At 49.3% G+C, this 13035-nt stretch overlaps 1 protein-coding gene across 1 annotated transcript in view; it reads left to right on the forward strand.

Annotated features, from left to right (window-relative positions):
* LOC147668342 (dynein axonemal heavy chain 1-like) overlaps window positions 1–13035 on the forward strand; it is a gene marked incomplete at its 5' end in the record, with an annotated part of 387636 nt that overhangs the window by 309223 nt on the left and 65378 nt on the right. The gene's annotated exons all lie outside the window — the stretch shown is intronic.

Genomic DNA, 13035 nt, shown 5'->3' on the forward strand with positions numbered 1-13035 from the left:
AATGCATCCTGCTCAACACCCGCTTGGTCCACAGACACGCCATCGACCTTTGGAATCTACTAGACACCATCTCTCCGGACGTCGCCTATCTAACAGAAACATGGATGAACGCCTCTTCAGCCCCAGACATCACCATTGCCATCCCGGAAGGCTACAAGATCATCCGAAAAGACCGCACCAAACAAACAGGAGGAGGCATCGCCATCGTTCATAAGAATTCCATCCGCATCTCAACCAGCTCAGACGTCAACCTCGCTAGCGCCGAACACCTTCACTTCCAGATCCACACCGACCCCAAGACCACACTCAGAGGCACCCTCCTCTACAGGCCACCAGGACCCCGTGCACAATTCAGTGAAGACATCACTGACTTTATCACCCCACACGCCCTCCCCTCCGAGGACTACATTCTATTGGGAGACCTCAATTTTCACCTGGAAAAGAGCAACAACAACAACGCCACCACCCTTCTGGACAATCTCGCCAACCTCGGACTCAAACAACTTGTTAATACCCCCACTCACTACGCAGGTCACACACTCGACCCTATCTTCACCTCCAGCAAACATATCTCCTTCAGTCACACCACAGTTCTTCATTGGACGGACCACAACTGCGTTCACTTTGTCTACAAAAAGACCACAACCCACAACCATCCTCAACCTACTCTGCGAAGAAACTGGAACAAAATCACCATCGACCAGATCTCCTCATCGCTTCTTCAAAACCCCCCTGCCCACTCTTCGAACCCCAACCAAGCAGCCATTAACCTCACTCACTGGCTAACCAACAGCGCCGACAACCTAGCACCTCTGAAAAAACGTCAAATCAAACTTGGCAGCAAAAAAGCCCCCTGGTTCAACGATGATCTTAAAAAATCCAAGAAACTCTGTCGCTTCCTTGAGAAGGCCTGGAAAAAAGACCCAAACTCCAGCACCAGGGACGCCTTCAAAAACGCCACCCGCATACACCACCAACTGATCCGGACTGACAAGAAAACCGCATTCAAAGACCGACTAGACAACAACGCCCACAACAGCAAGGAATTATTCAACATCGTCAAAGAGTTTACCAACCCCACTGCCAACTCCAACGACATCACTCCCTCTCAAACTCTTTGCGACTCCCTAGCTTCGTTCTTCCACGACAAAATCACAGACATCCACAACAGCTTCGACAACCAACCAGAAGACCAACCCACCCAACCTTCTGCCGTACCTTCACCCCCCTTGAACATCCTTAATGACTGGAACCCAATCTCCACTGAGGACACCATCCGCCTGATGAACTCTATCCACTCAGGATCCCCAACAGACCCATGCCCTCACCACATCTTCAACAAAGCAGACTCCATCATAGCACCACACCTCCGAGACGTCATCAACTGCTCCTTCAACTCCGCCACCTTCCCGGAAAGCTGGAAACACGCCGAACTCACCGCCCTTCTGAAAAAACCCACAGCTGACCCCACCGAACTCAAAAACTACCGCGCCATCTCGCTCCTTCCATTCCCGGCCAAAGTCATCGAGAAAGCTGTCAACAACCAGCTCGCCGCCTTCCTCGAAACCAACAAATCCCTCGACTCCTCACAGTCCGGCTTCCGAGCCAAACACAGTACTGAGACCGCACTCATCGCAGCAACTGACGACATTCGAACCCTACTGGACAATGGAGACACAGTCACCCTCATCCACCTCGACCGCTCCGCAGCCTTCGACACAGTCTGTCATAGCACCCTGTTACAACGCCTCAGAAACATCGGAATCCAAGGAAGAGCACTGGAATGGATCACCTCGTTCCTGGCCGGAAGAACTCAGAGAGTCCACCTCCCACCATTCAAATCAGAGGCCACTGAAGTCATTTGCGGCGTGCCACAAGGATCTTCACTCAGCCCCACCCTCTTCAACGTATACATGAGCCCCCTCGCGGCTATCGCACGCCAACACAACCTCAACATCATCTCCTACGCTGATGACACTCAACTGATCCTCTCACTCACCAAAGACCCTAACGCCGCCAAAACCAACCTACACGAAGGAATGAAAGAAGTAGCCAAGTGGATGAAGCACAGCCGTCTGAAACTAAATTCAGACAAAACAGAAGTCCTTATCTTAGGTACCTCCCCCTCCGCCTGGGACGACTCTTGGTGGCCTGAGGCCCTTGGAAAAGCACCCATCCCGACGGACCACGCACGGAACCTGGGCGTCATCCTGGACTCCTCACTCTCGATGACCAGGCAAGTCAACGCCGTTTCATCATCTTGCTTCAACATTCTTCGCATGCTCAAAAAAACATTTCGCTGGATCCCCACCGAAACTAGAAAAACGGTCACCCACGCACTGGTTACAAGCCGCCTGGACTACGGAAACACCCTATACGCCGGGACCACCGCAAAACTTCAGAAAAAAACTCCAACCATCCAGAACGCATCAGCCAGACTCATACTAGATATCCCGCGTAAAGACCACATCTCTGGTCACCTGAAAAACCTCCACTGGCTCCCCGTCAATAAGAGGATAACATTCCGCCTCCTAACCCACGCACACAAAGCACTTTACGAACTTGGACCCGAATGCCTCAACACACGACTTTCCTTCTACACCCCCTCCCGCCAGCTTCGCTCTTCCAACCAAGCCCTTGCAGCTGTACCTCGCATCAACAAAACCACCATGGGAGGAAGATCCTTCTCTTACCTAGCGGCTAAAACCTGGAAATCACTTCCCATTCACCTTCGCCTCACTCAGAACCACATAGCATTCTGAAAGCAACTTAAAACCTGGATATTCGACATGTAATTCCCCACCCTTCTTCAAGCGCCTTGAGACCCTCTGGGTATGTAGCGCGCTATATCAATTAATTGACTTGACTTGACTTGACTTGACTATCCACAATTGACCACTGGTGTACCCTTGTAAGTCCCTAGTTTATGGTACTGAGGTACCCATGGCATAGGTACACCAGGGAGCTCCTATGGGCTGCAGCATGTATTGTGCCACCCATGGGAGTCCACTTAAACTGTGACTACAGGTCTGCCATTGCATTGTGTGTCACAGGCTTTCAATTTCCAGCCTTTGCACTTCCTCAGTATGCTCCTTCCATTGTGACTATCATTGGAGCGTGGTCTCCGTACTCTTTCGCTGTGTATTCAGCCTGTAGATTCCATAGGTCAACTCCTGGGAAGAAAATGTATTCTGAGCTGGAGATCCTCTAATACACCAGTCGTTTTATACTTGACCCTAAATTGTGCTTAAGAATGGTCTTGGTCTCCGTTATCGACATCGTCTGTCTATGCTGCAGCTCTTTCTAGTTCTAAAGAGATCAATGTATGAAATAGTGAAACGTTTCTCAACATTCGAAGACATGATCAGTTACAACCCTTCCCCACTGTTCCCTCATCCTAATCCTTATGACCCAAACCAGTGGGATTTTAGTCTATTGCTCAAAAAAGGAGTGTTCCTTTCTGTCTATGCATTGTTGTCCTTCACATTCAAAGCACAGCTTTTCTGGTGGACACTATTTTAGCCAGGATAGTGAGTTATCTGATCCTTCTTATATACTATTTATTAGAGATAAGGCAACACTTTATTTGAAACTTATGATTTTACTGAAGGCTTTTAAAACGTTTTGCTTGAACAAGACCATAGACCTCTCGGCATTGTCCTGCCCTGTCACTTAATTAATGTAAACGAAAAACTCAGACAGGTGATATCGTATAGGAAAACAGCTGTTATTGTTATGGTGGTAGTAATATAAAGACCGATAGTAACTTTTATTCCTATGTGCACCGAACAAGATTAGGCTGGGTGGGATTTTACTCATTCTTTAAGAGAAGAGAAGCAAATGCATCACTTTTTGAAAAGTTTCTATATGGGCGATTTGTAAAGAAGCCAGGAGGTCTTGTTTATTAGTATATGTTGCCTACGTATTATTGTCTTGATTTGGGCATGAGCACAAATATTTTGTTTGGTAGAACAAGAGTTTTTCAGAACTCTAAACACATTCTTTTGAAACTCACTGAGTTCAGACTTAAGACAGCAACTGACCCTGATATTCTTCAAGGGAAACCTGAAAACTAGTCTCTTCAAAGAGACCCACCCGACCTGTAAGTCAGCTATGGACCACCCCTCCCTGTCACTAGAGGGCAGGGCCACTTCAATGTATTTTTCTTCACCAGATGATACTGTAAGCTTCTCTGCACAGTAAGTGACATTACTGGATGTCCTTTATCCATCTGTACTGGAAGTGACATTATCCAGTGTTGCGGTATCTTTCATAGATTCACATGCTTACATTTTTCACTGTCGCCGAACTGAGAGTCTCATGGTACAATAGTAAGCAGTAAGCCTTGTGCCATAGGCCATAATAAGAATAGACATCACCTTAATAGTCTATCTAGGTCCTTTTAAAAAAAGAACCAAACGTGACATATGGCCAATCAGGCAAAAGCACCCTCTAGAATACTCCAAACAGAGACTGAAACCTTCAGAGTTTCTACAGCACGTCGTGTGAAAGGAGTCTCCGTGAGCTGTGCTGTTTTCTTCAGATTATTTCTGTATTTGGTGTATATATATTTACCATGTCTTACTCTTCAAAAGCAGGTCTCTTTATATCCTGCAAATCCTGTGGGAAAAAGAGACTTCATGTGGATAACCCACATATAGACTGCCTGTACTGTCTTTGCCTCAACATCAGGTGAAGGAGTGCAGGATCTGTCGCACTGTTTCTTCAAAAACCCTACGAGACAGAGTAGGACGTCTTCTTATATGGCTGAAAAAAATCTAAGGACCAGGCATCCATTGCTTCTGGTGAAGACATTGACTCTTCTCATACCACCTACAAAAGTTCAAGATCCTTTGACCATGGGGCTGCTGAAGGTAGTAGAAAGGTCTTAAAAAAGGATCCCCTCAGAAAGGAAAAATTACAACTTGTCTCCACAGGGGCAGACTCATGTCATCTATCTTCTCACTCTGACAGGAAAAGGGAGAGAAATATGTCTCCTTTCTCAGAGCCGTCGACATTAAAATGGCAGAAATTGTCGATGTAAAGCACATCGGCATCGTCATCTAAAACATTGTCGTCGAAATCGGTGATGATGACTCCAGCTGCAGTTCTTAAAGCACTGTTGACGGAAGCGCAACCTACTTAGCCACTGTCAACGAGGGGTGTTTCCACAGAGGTCCAATCAGCGCCGAAGACATCAACATCGTCATCGCCAGTGAAACCGCAGATGAAGGCGCCTATGGCGTATACACTGTTGATGCCGGCACCACCGAGAAAGACATTGTCAACGGATTTACCGTTGGCACCTTCACCGTCCACGGAGGTACTGTTGGCAATTTTACTGTTGTCGGAGGGACTGACGACGGCACAGATGGCGATTCACTAGTCAACAACACAGTGTCAAGATTAAGTTAGACCATCAATGCCACAACTCTCATCGTCGATGGGACCTCTACCAGAGTAAACATTGCAAAAAAACAATTCTGATAGATACATCTGCCGTGTGGATTCCTCACCTTGTGAATATCCCCCTTGCGCCAGCAACATTAGGAAATTCTTTTTCGTAGCCTCGCGCCGACGTGGATTGGACGTCACAGAGACACGGCTCCGCTCGCGACTCCGCTGACGTCACCGACGCCTATAATAGGCCCACGCCGGCGTGATGACATCAGTTCCCTTTTTTCCGCGTCGTCGACGCTAACGGTTATCGGGAATCTCTGTAGCCTACTGGTACATTGTTGCCGTTTTGTTACTTAATTCTGCTTCTCTGTATCCTGTCTCTTTGAGGATGTCATCCAAGAAGACTGGCTTCAAGCCCTGCAGGGAGTGCGGTAAAATGATGTCCATTACCGACCCCCATGAAGACTGCATCTGGTGTTTAAGTTCCGACCATGATGTGGAGGATTGTTCTTCATGTCGGAAGATGAATCCGAAGGCCCTGAGGGAGAGAGAAGCCAAACTTCTGGTTGCTAAGGTGAAAGCTGGAAAGGAGAAGTCGTCGAGGTCTCGTTCTCGAAGGGCGAGGTCGAAGTCCAGGGCGAGGTCGAGATCTGCTTCTCGAGAGAGGTCGTCTTCGAAGTCGGCGTCGGATCATGTTTCGAAGTCGAAGAAGAAGCACAAGAAGAGGAGACATGAGTCCCGACGTCGGTCTGGTAAGGAGTCGGGCTCGAGGTCGAGGTCGAGGTCACCGAAGAAGGTACGTTCGAAGGTGGTTACCCTCGAAGTCTCTAAGCATGAAGGTGAGGCCTCGCCATCTGAGTCGCGTGGGCGGTCTCCATCTCCGGCTCCGAATGCTTCACCGGTTCCGAATCCGTCTCCGGTGCCGTCCCCGGCCCGAGAAGAGGAAGAGGCCCGGGAGGATGTGGATTCTGCGCCTGTCGAAGAGCCGAATTCGATCCCTCCTCAGGACCGGCCTGATGGTTTTCAGCCGCCCTTTCCTGCTCCAGGCCAGGACCCTTCAGCGTTTCTTAACGCAATGTATGGTGTCTTCTCAAGGGCGTGGTACCCCTCTGGTGCACCTTCGGGTCCCATGGGTCCTTTGGCATTCAGCCTGGGAGTTCCTCACTCCTATCCTCCGGCTCCGTTTATGCCTTACATGCCGGCCACGACGCCGCATTGGCAATTCCCGGCTCCACCGAAGTCGTCGACGCCGATTCCGGCGTCGCCTGCTCCTGATCATCCTCGAGGGCATTCTTCTGTGCCGTCGGATTCGATACCGGCGCCGGCCCCGAATCCGTCGAAGCCGCAGGTGGATCCGGCTGCGAGGCGTGTAAAGGAGAGGTCAAGAAGGGAAGCACAACGCCTTTTGGAGGAGCAGAGATACATGGACTCACAGTCTGATGTTGAAGAAGGTGAACTAGAGGAGAGCTGTTTTGAGGAATTGGCGGATTCAGGGACCCTTGATTTCTCTCCAGAGTGGAGTTGCCCTCAGGCTCAGGTGCTCCCTCTAAGGATATCCAGCCTTACAATCTGGTTATGAGGAAGGCTGCTGAGCTTCTTCAATTGACTCTGCCTACAGTGGAGTTCAAGTCTAATATCCTCACAGAAGTCTTGCATTCACCGAATTCTGTGGTTGAGCCTTTACTTCCATTCAATGATGCCTTGACTGATCCTATTATGGAAGTGTGGAAGAAACCTTTGTCGGCTCCTGCGGTATCAAAGAGTGTTGCAAGGAGGTACAGGGCCGCTCCTGAGGACCCGGCTTTTCTGTCTTCACATCCTTCGCCAGAGAGCCTGGTCATTCAGGCTGCCTGTTCAAAGAAGAGTCTTAGTGCCTTTCCTCAGGTTCCTTGTGAGAAGGAAGCAAAGAAACAGGACCAGGTGGCAAAAAAGACCTTTTCATCGGCTAGTATGGCCTTGAAGTCAACTAATGCCACATGTCTAATGGGAAGGTATGTGCATGCTTTAATGGACTCCTTGCGTATACTGGCTCCAAAAATTCCTGACGCCAACCGGAAGGATTTTGAGGAGGTGATGTCTGACACTCAGGCGGCAGCCCGCCAAGTAATTCAAAGTGGTCTGGACACTGCTGACTCTGTGGCTCGTATTATGGGCACCGCTGTTGCCACTAGGAGGTCAGCCTGGTTGAAGTCATCGGACTTTTCGGCTGATGTTCAGGCGACTCTGCTTGATCTTCCTTTTGATGGCTCAGGTCTCTTTGGGAAGAAGGCGGATGCGGCTCTTGAGAGATTCAAGGATTGCAGAGCAACAGCGAAGTCTTTGGGCCTCCAGATCAGGGGCACTTCTTCCTGCAGAAGGTTCAGGGGCTTTGGTCGCTCCTTTCGGAATTTCCGGCAAGGCCAACAGCAGCAACAGCAACAGCAGCAGCAGCAGAATTCAGTGTACAGATCGTACAGGGGAAAGCAAAGAGCGCGTCCTCGTGGACGTCAGCCCTCCTCTTCCTCCACCTCTTCCAACCCCCCTGCCGCAGAAAAGCAGCCCTAGATCCGCCATTCAGGATCATGTGGGTCCGGTTGGGGGTCGGCTTACCCATTTTCTACAGGATTGGGAATTGGTTACGACAGATCTTTGGGTTCTCAATCTTGTAGAAAATGGGTATGCCCTTCCCTTTCGGGAATTTCCCCCTGTTTACCCTCCTTTTCAAGGTTTTTGCTCCGAGGAACATCTGTCTCTTCTGCAGGAGGAGGTTCTAACTCTGTTACGAAAGGGTGCAATAGAGGTGGTCCCAGAGCAGGAAAGGGGTCAGGGATGCTACTCCCGGTATTTCCTGATCCCCAGAAAGGATGGCAGGATTCGTCCAATCCTGGATCTCAGGATCTTGAATCTCTATCTGAAGCAGGAGAAATTCAAGATGCTCACCCTTGTTCAGGTTCTTCAAGCGTTGATGGAAGGAGACTGGATGGTGTCGCTCGACTTGCAGGACGCGTATTTCCATATACCCATCCTGAAGTCGCACAGGAAGTATCTCCGTTTCACGGTTGGGTCGCAGCACTACCAGTTTGCGGTCCTTCCGTTTGGTCTTACTACTGCGCCTCGAGTCTTCACCAAGGTGATGGCGGTGGTGGCAGCTCATCTCAGGAGGTCGGGGATACCTGTGTTCCCTTATTTGGACGACTGGCTGATCAAGGCGGAGTCGTCAGAGAAGGTGCTCCATCATCTGCAGGAGACAACTCAGTTGTTGTTCAGGTTGGGTTTTTCGATAAATGTACCCAAGTCTCACCTGTTGCCCTCCCAGCGCAACCTGTTCATAGGTGCCGTACTGGACACTACTGTTTGTCGTGCATTCCCTCCACCTCAAAGGATTCACGACATACAGGAAATGATTCCTTTGTTTTACCCTGGAGCGGTCGTTCCAGTCCTGAAGGTCCTTCGCCTGCTCGGTCTGATGGCTTCTTGCATTCTCCTGGTCAACCATGCACGCTGGCACATGAGGGCACTCCAGTGGTGTCTCCGCAGGCAGTGGTATCAGCACAACGGAGATCTCGGGGAGTCGGTGAAGATCTCCAGAGAAACTGCAGCGGATCTGTCTTGGTGGAGCGTGGAAGGCAACCTGTCGCAAGGGAAGCCTTTCCATCTACCTCCATCGGTGGCCACGGTGATAACGGATGCATCCACTCTAGGGTGGGGTGCTCATCTGGGGGATCTGGAGATCAAGGGTCTTTTGGCTCCAGAGGAAAGGTTGCTTCACATCAACCTTCTAGAGTTGCGGGCGATACGTTTGGCGCTCAAGGCCTTCCTCCCTTCCCTTCGCGGTCAGTCGATCCAAGTCCTGACGGACAACACGACCGCGATGTGGTACATCAACAAGCAGGGAGGAGTGGGGTCGCAGTGTCTCTGCAGAGAGGCTCTGCGTCTCTGGTCCTGGGTTCAGGACCACCAGATTTGTCTGATGGCAAATCATCTGGCCGGGGTTCTGAACGTGCGTGCAGACAGTCTCAGTCGGCAGTTCTCTGCCGACCACGAGTGGAGGCTTCATCCGGAGGTGGTTCGTCACGTCTTTCGGACGTGGGGGACTCCTCGGGTGGACCTGTTTGCCACTCGCGAGAATGCTCACTGCCCGTCATTCTGCAGTCTCCAGTATCCGATGCAAGGAGCCTTGGGGGACGCGTTTCAGTTGAGTTGGGGAAATCAACTCCTTTACGCGTTTCCTCCCATACCCTTGATTCCTCGGGTTCTGAGGAAAATTCGCCAAGACCGGGCCCAAGTTATATTGGTCGCCCCGGATTGGCCAAGAAGGGTGTGGTATACAGATCTACTCCACCTCTCCTCTCACCCGCCGCTCCGTCTCCCTCTCAGGGCAGACCTCCTCTCTCAGATGGAGGGGAAGGTTCTACACCCCCACCTCCAGACATTGCACCTTCATGCCTGGAGATTGAACGGGGCAACCTGATTTCCTATTCTCTCACACCTGATGTGGTGGATGTCATTTTGTCTGCCAGACGTGACTCCACTAAGACTGTCTATTCTTATAGATGGTCTAGGTTTGTTATTTGGTGTGGTGAGAATGATATTGATCCGCTAAGAGCCCATTTATCAGATGTGCTCCGGTTTGCTCTTTCTTTGGCGCAACAGGGGCTGGCAGTTGCCACAGTTAAGGGCTATCTTTCGGCGCTGTTTGCTTTTATTTGTTTGCCTGATCAGCCCTCTCTTTTTAAGTCACCTGTAGTCTTGAGGTTTTTGAAGGGTCTTGTAAACAAGTTTCCTCCTACTCCTTTTATTGTACCTCAGTGGGACTTGAATCTTGTTCTGACTTTTCTGATGGGCTCTCCCTTTGAGCCTCTTCATAAATGTCCTATGAGGCTTTTAACCTTTAAGGCAGTTTTCCTAGTTGCAATTACCTCGGCAAGGAGGGTGAGTGAGCTTCAAGCTCTAAGTTCCAAGCCCCCGTTCCTGTCCATACATGCTGATCGGATGGTTCTAAGGACCAGGGCTGCTTTTCTTCCTAAGGTGGTGACTCCTTTCCACCTTGGTCAATCCATTACCCTCCCTACCTTTTATCCTCCCCCCACACCCTTCCAAGGAGGAGGAGAGGTTGCACCGTCTGGACCCTAAGAGGGCGGTGTCTTTTTATTTGGACAGAACTAAAGACTGTCGCTTGGATGATCAACTCTTCATTGGCTTTGCTGGCTGCAAGAAGGGAAGAGCGGTCCATAAAAGAACTTTATCAAGATGGATCATTCTGTGTATAAAGATCTGCTACTCTTTGGCCGGTAAGGAACCTCCAGAGGGTATTAGGGCTCATTCCACTAGAGCTAGGTCGACATCCTCTGCTTTAGCTAGAGGTGTTCCTGTGGAGGACATTTGTAGGGCGGCAACCTGGTCTTCCCTCCTCACTTTCGCGAAGCATTACTGCTTGGATACCGAAGTCAGGAGGGACGGCCACTTTGTGCGCTCTGTCCTTCAGGATTTCCTGGTTTAGAAGAGTGGACACCCTCCTCCGGGAGTGGGGACTGCTGTGGGACTCTATTCACAAGGTGAGGAATCCACACGGCAGATGTATCTATCAGAAGAACAAGTTACTTACCTTCGGTAACGCTTTTTCAGATAGATACTATATCTGCCTGTGGATTCCTCACTGACCCACCCGCCTCCCCGTTGTCCACTCTTCTATGCCAGAGTTATTGTACTGTAATGTATATTTATTTTGATGTCAAGGAAATGTTTCATTTGCTTTCCTGCATTTGCTTTGCACTGTGTGTTTTGCCTTGACTGTTGTATACTGTGTACACTTTGTATATATCTACTGTCATTGGTCCGTCCGTGTGCCTCGATGGCACGGAAAAAAGGCGGAACTGATGTCATCACGCCGGCGTGGGCCTATTATAGGCGTCGGTGACGTCAGCGGAGTCGCGAGCGGAGCCGTGTCTCTGTGACGTCCAATCCACGTCGGCGCGAGGCTACGAAAAAGAATTTCCGAATGTTGCTGGCGCAAGGGGGATATTCACAAGGTGAGGAATCCATAGGCAGATATAGTATCTACCAGAAAAAGCGTTACCGAAGGTAAGTAACTTGTTCTTTTCCAAGACTGACCTCACCAAATAAGATATCTCCACTTGTGCCTAGCCCTTTGCGGGATATACAAGATACTGATGAAGAGGGTTCATATGGGGATGCTTACAGTCCCTCTCAGCTGCAAGTACAATATCAGGATGAGAACTCTGATGATAATGACGACCACTGTTTATCATATTACGCTCCATCAAGACGCTACTATGACCATTATAACTATCAACAACCCAGAAGAGATAAGGTACTCATGCCTACCTCCTTATTACAAGACTTACATGCTGTGCTACAGGATTATAAGAGACGCTTCCATGACACCCCACAAGAGCACGAGAACCACCTGTTCACCCGATTCCTCCTTCTACACCAGTAAACCTGCCACCATCTATCACACCAAGGATATCACCAATACCTAATGTAGCACCCCCAAGAGAGGACCATAAATTCACTGAAGAAGAACATGAGGAGGGCGAGATTCAGGAGCCCCAACACCCACCTGACAAATGGGATAACTATTTGATTCCTACTCTATCTCCTCCCCCACTCGGCATATTCCCCCGTAAGATATAGTGGGTATCCATAATTTAATAAATAGTGCAGTGGCAAGGTACAACCTCACCACTTCAGTCAAACAATCAGACTGTTTTCTACATTATTTTGAGGATCAGGCTAAAAAGTCCATAAAGCCAATTTCGGTCATTGATTACAATATGGGAGGAAGTATTAAAATCTTGAAATATCCGGCATTGGTTCCTCCACGCCTTGATTAAAAAAATACAAGGCCACAGACGGTTCTCCTGCTTTCCTGACTAGCCATCCCAGGCCAGATTCTGTCATCTCACAAGATGCTTAAAGGCATTCTAAGAATCCTTCCACTTCTATAAAGAAGGTAGATGCCTTCTTGACCTCATTCCTGAAGATAAAAAAGCAGAGGCAAAACAATTCATTTGTGAGTGCAGATCCTCAGAAACAGGCTATTGACAGCTTGGCAGGAGCGGCTGTTCTAAGACGATAGGGGTGGCTCAAGGCTCCAACTTTTAGACCCGAAGTGCAGACAAATCTTCTCGATATGGCCTATGATGTTGAGTCCTTATTCGGAAACATATCAATGAGGCTTTGCTGGCAATTAAGACAGATACCGACACCGCCAGACTCCTTGGCACTTTACAATATTACAAGTTTCCCATTCCTGGTGCTAAAGGAAAAGTCTTTGCCACTTATAGAGGGGGATATTATTGAGCTCAGCAGTAGCCACGGTACAGCCCTACCGCCAACCACCTGCCCTGGTCTACAACAAGCAGGGCATGAGGCATAACCAAGTTCCCCAAGGTCGCAACACCGGTCACAAGCAGTGACCAGTATCAGGTACCGGCTACCAGTCAGGTGGTTAGGAACATTTCCAACTACCTCCTAAAACAGCAGGAGGTAACATTGGACAGATGGGTGTTGGATTTAGTAACAAACAGACACCCTCTGGAATTTGTGCAGAGACCTACAGCCAACCCTCCAAAAGAAGCACATTCACCTAACCATCACTTATTATGGAAGGAAGATCATATCATGTTGGCA

Source organism: Lissotriton vulgaris, unplaced genomic scaffold, assembly GCF_964263255.1.
Source record: "Lissotriton vulgaris unplaced genomic scaffold, aLisVul1.2 SCAFFOLD_719, whole genome shotgun sequence".
Taxonomy (NCBI): Eukaryota; Metazoa; Chordata; class Amphibia; order Caudata; family Salamandridae; genus Lissotriton; species Lissotriton vulgaris.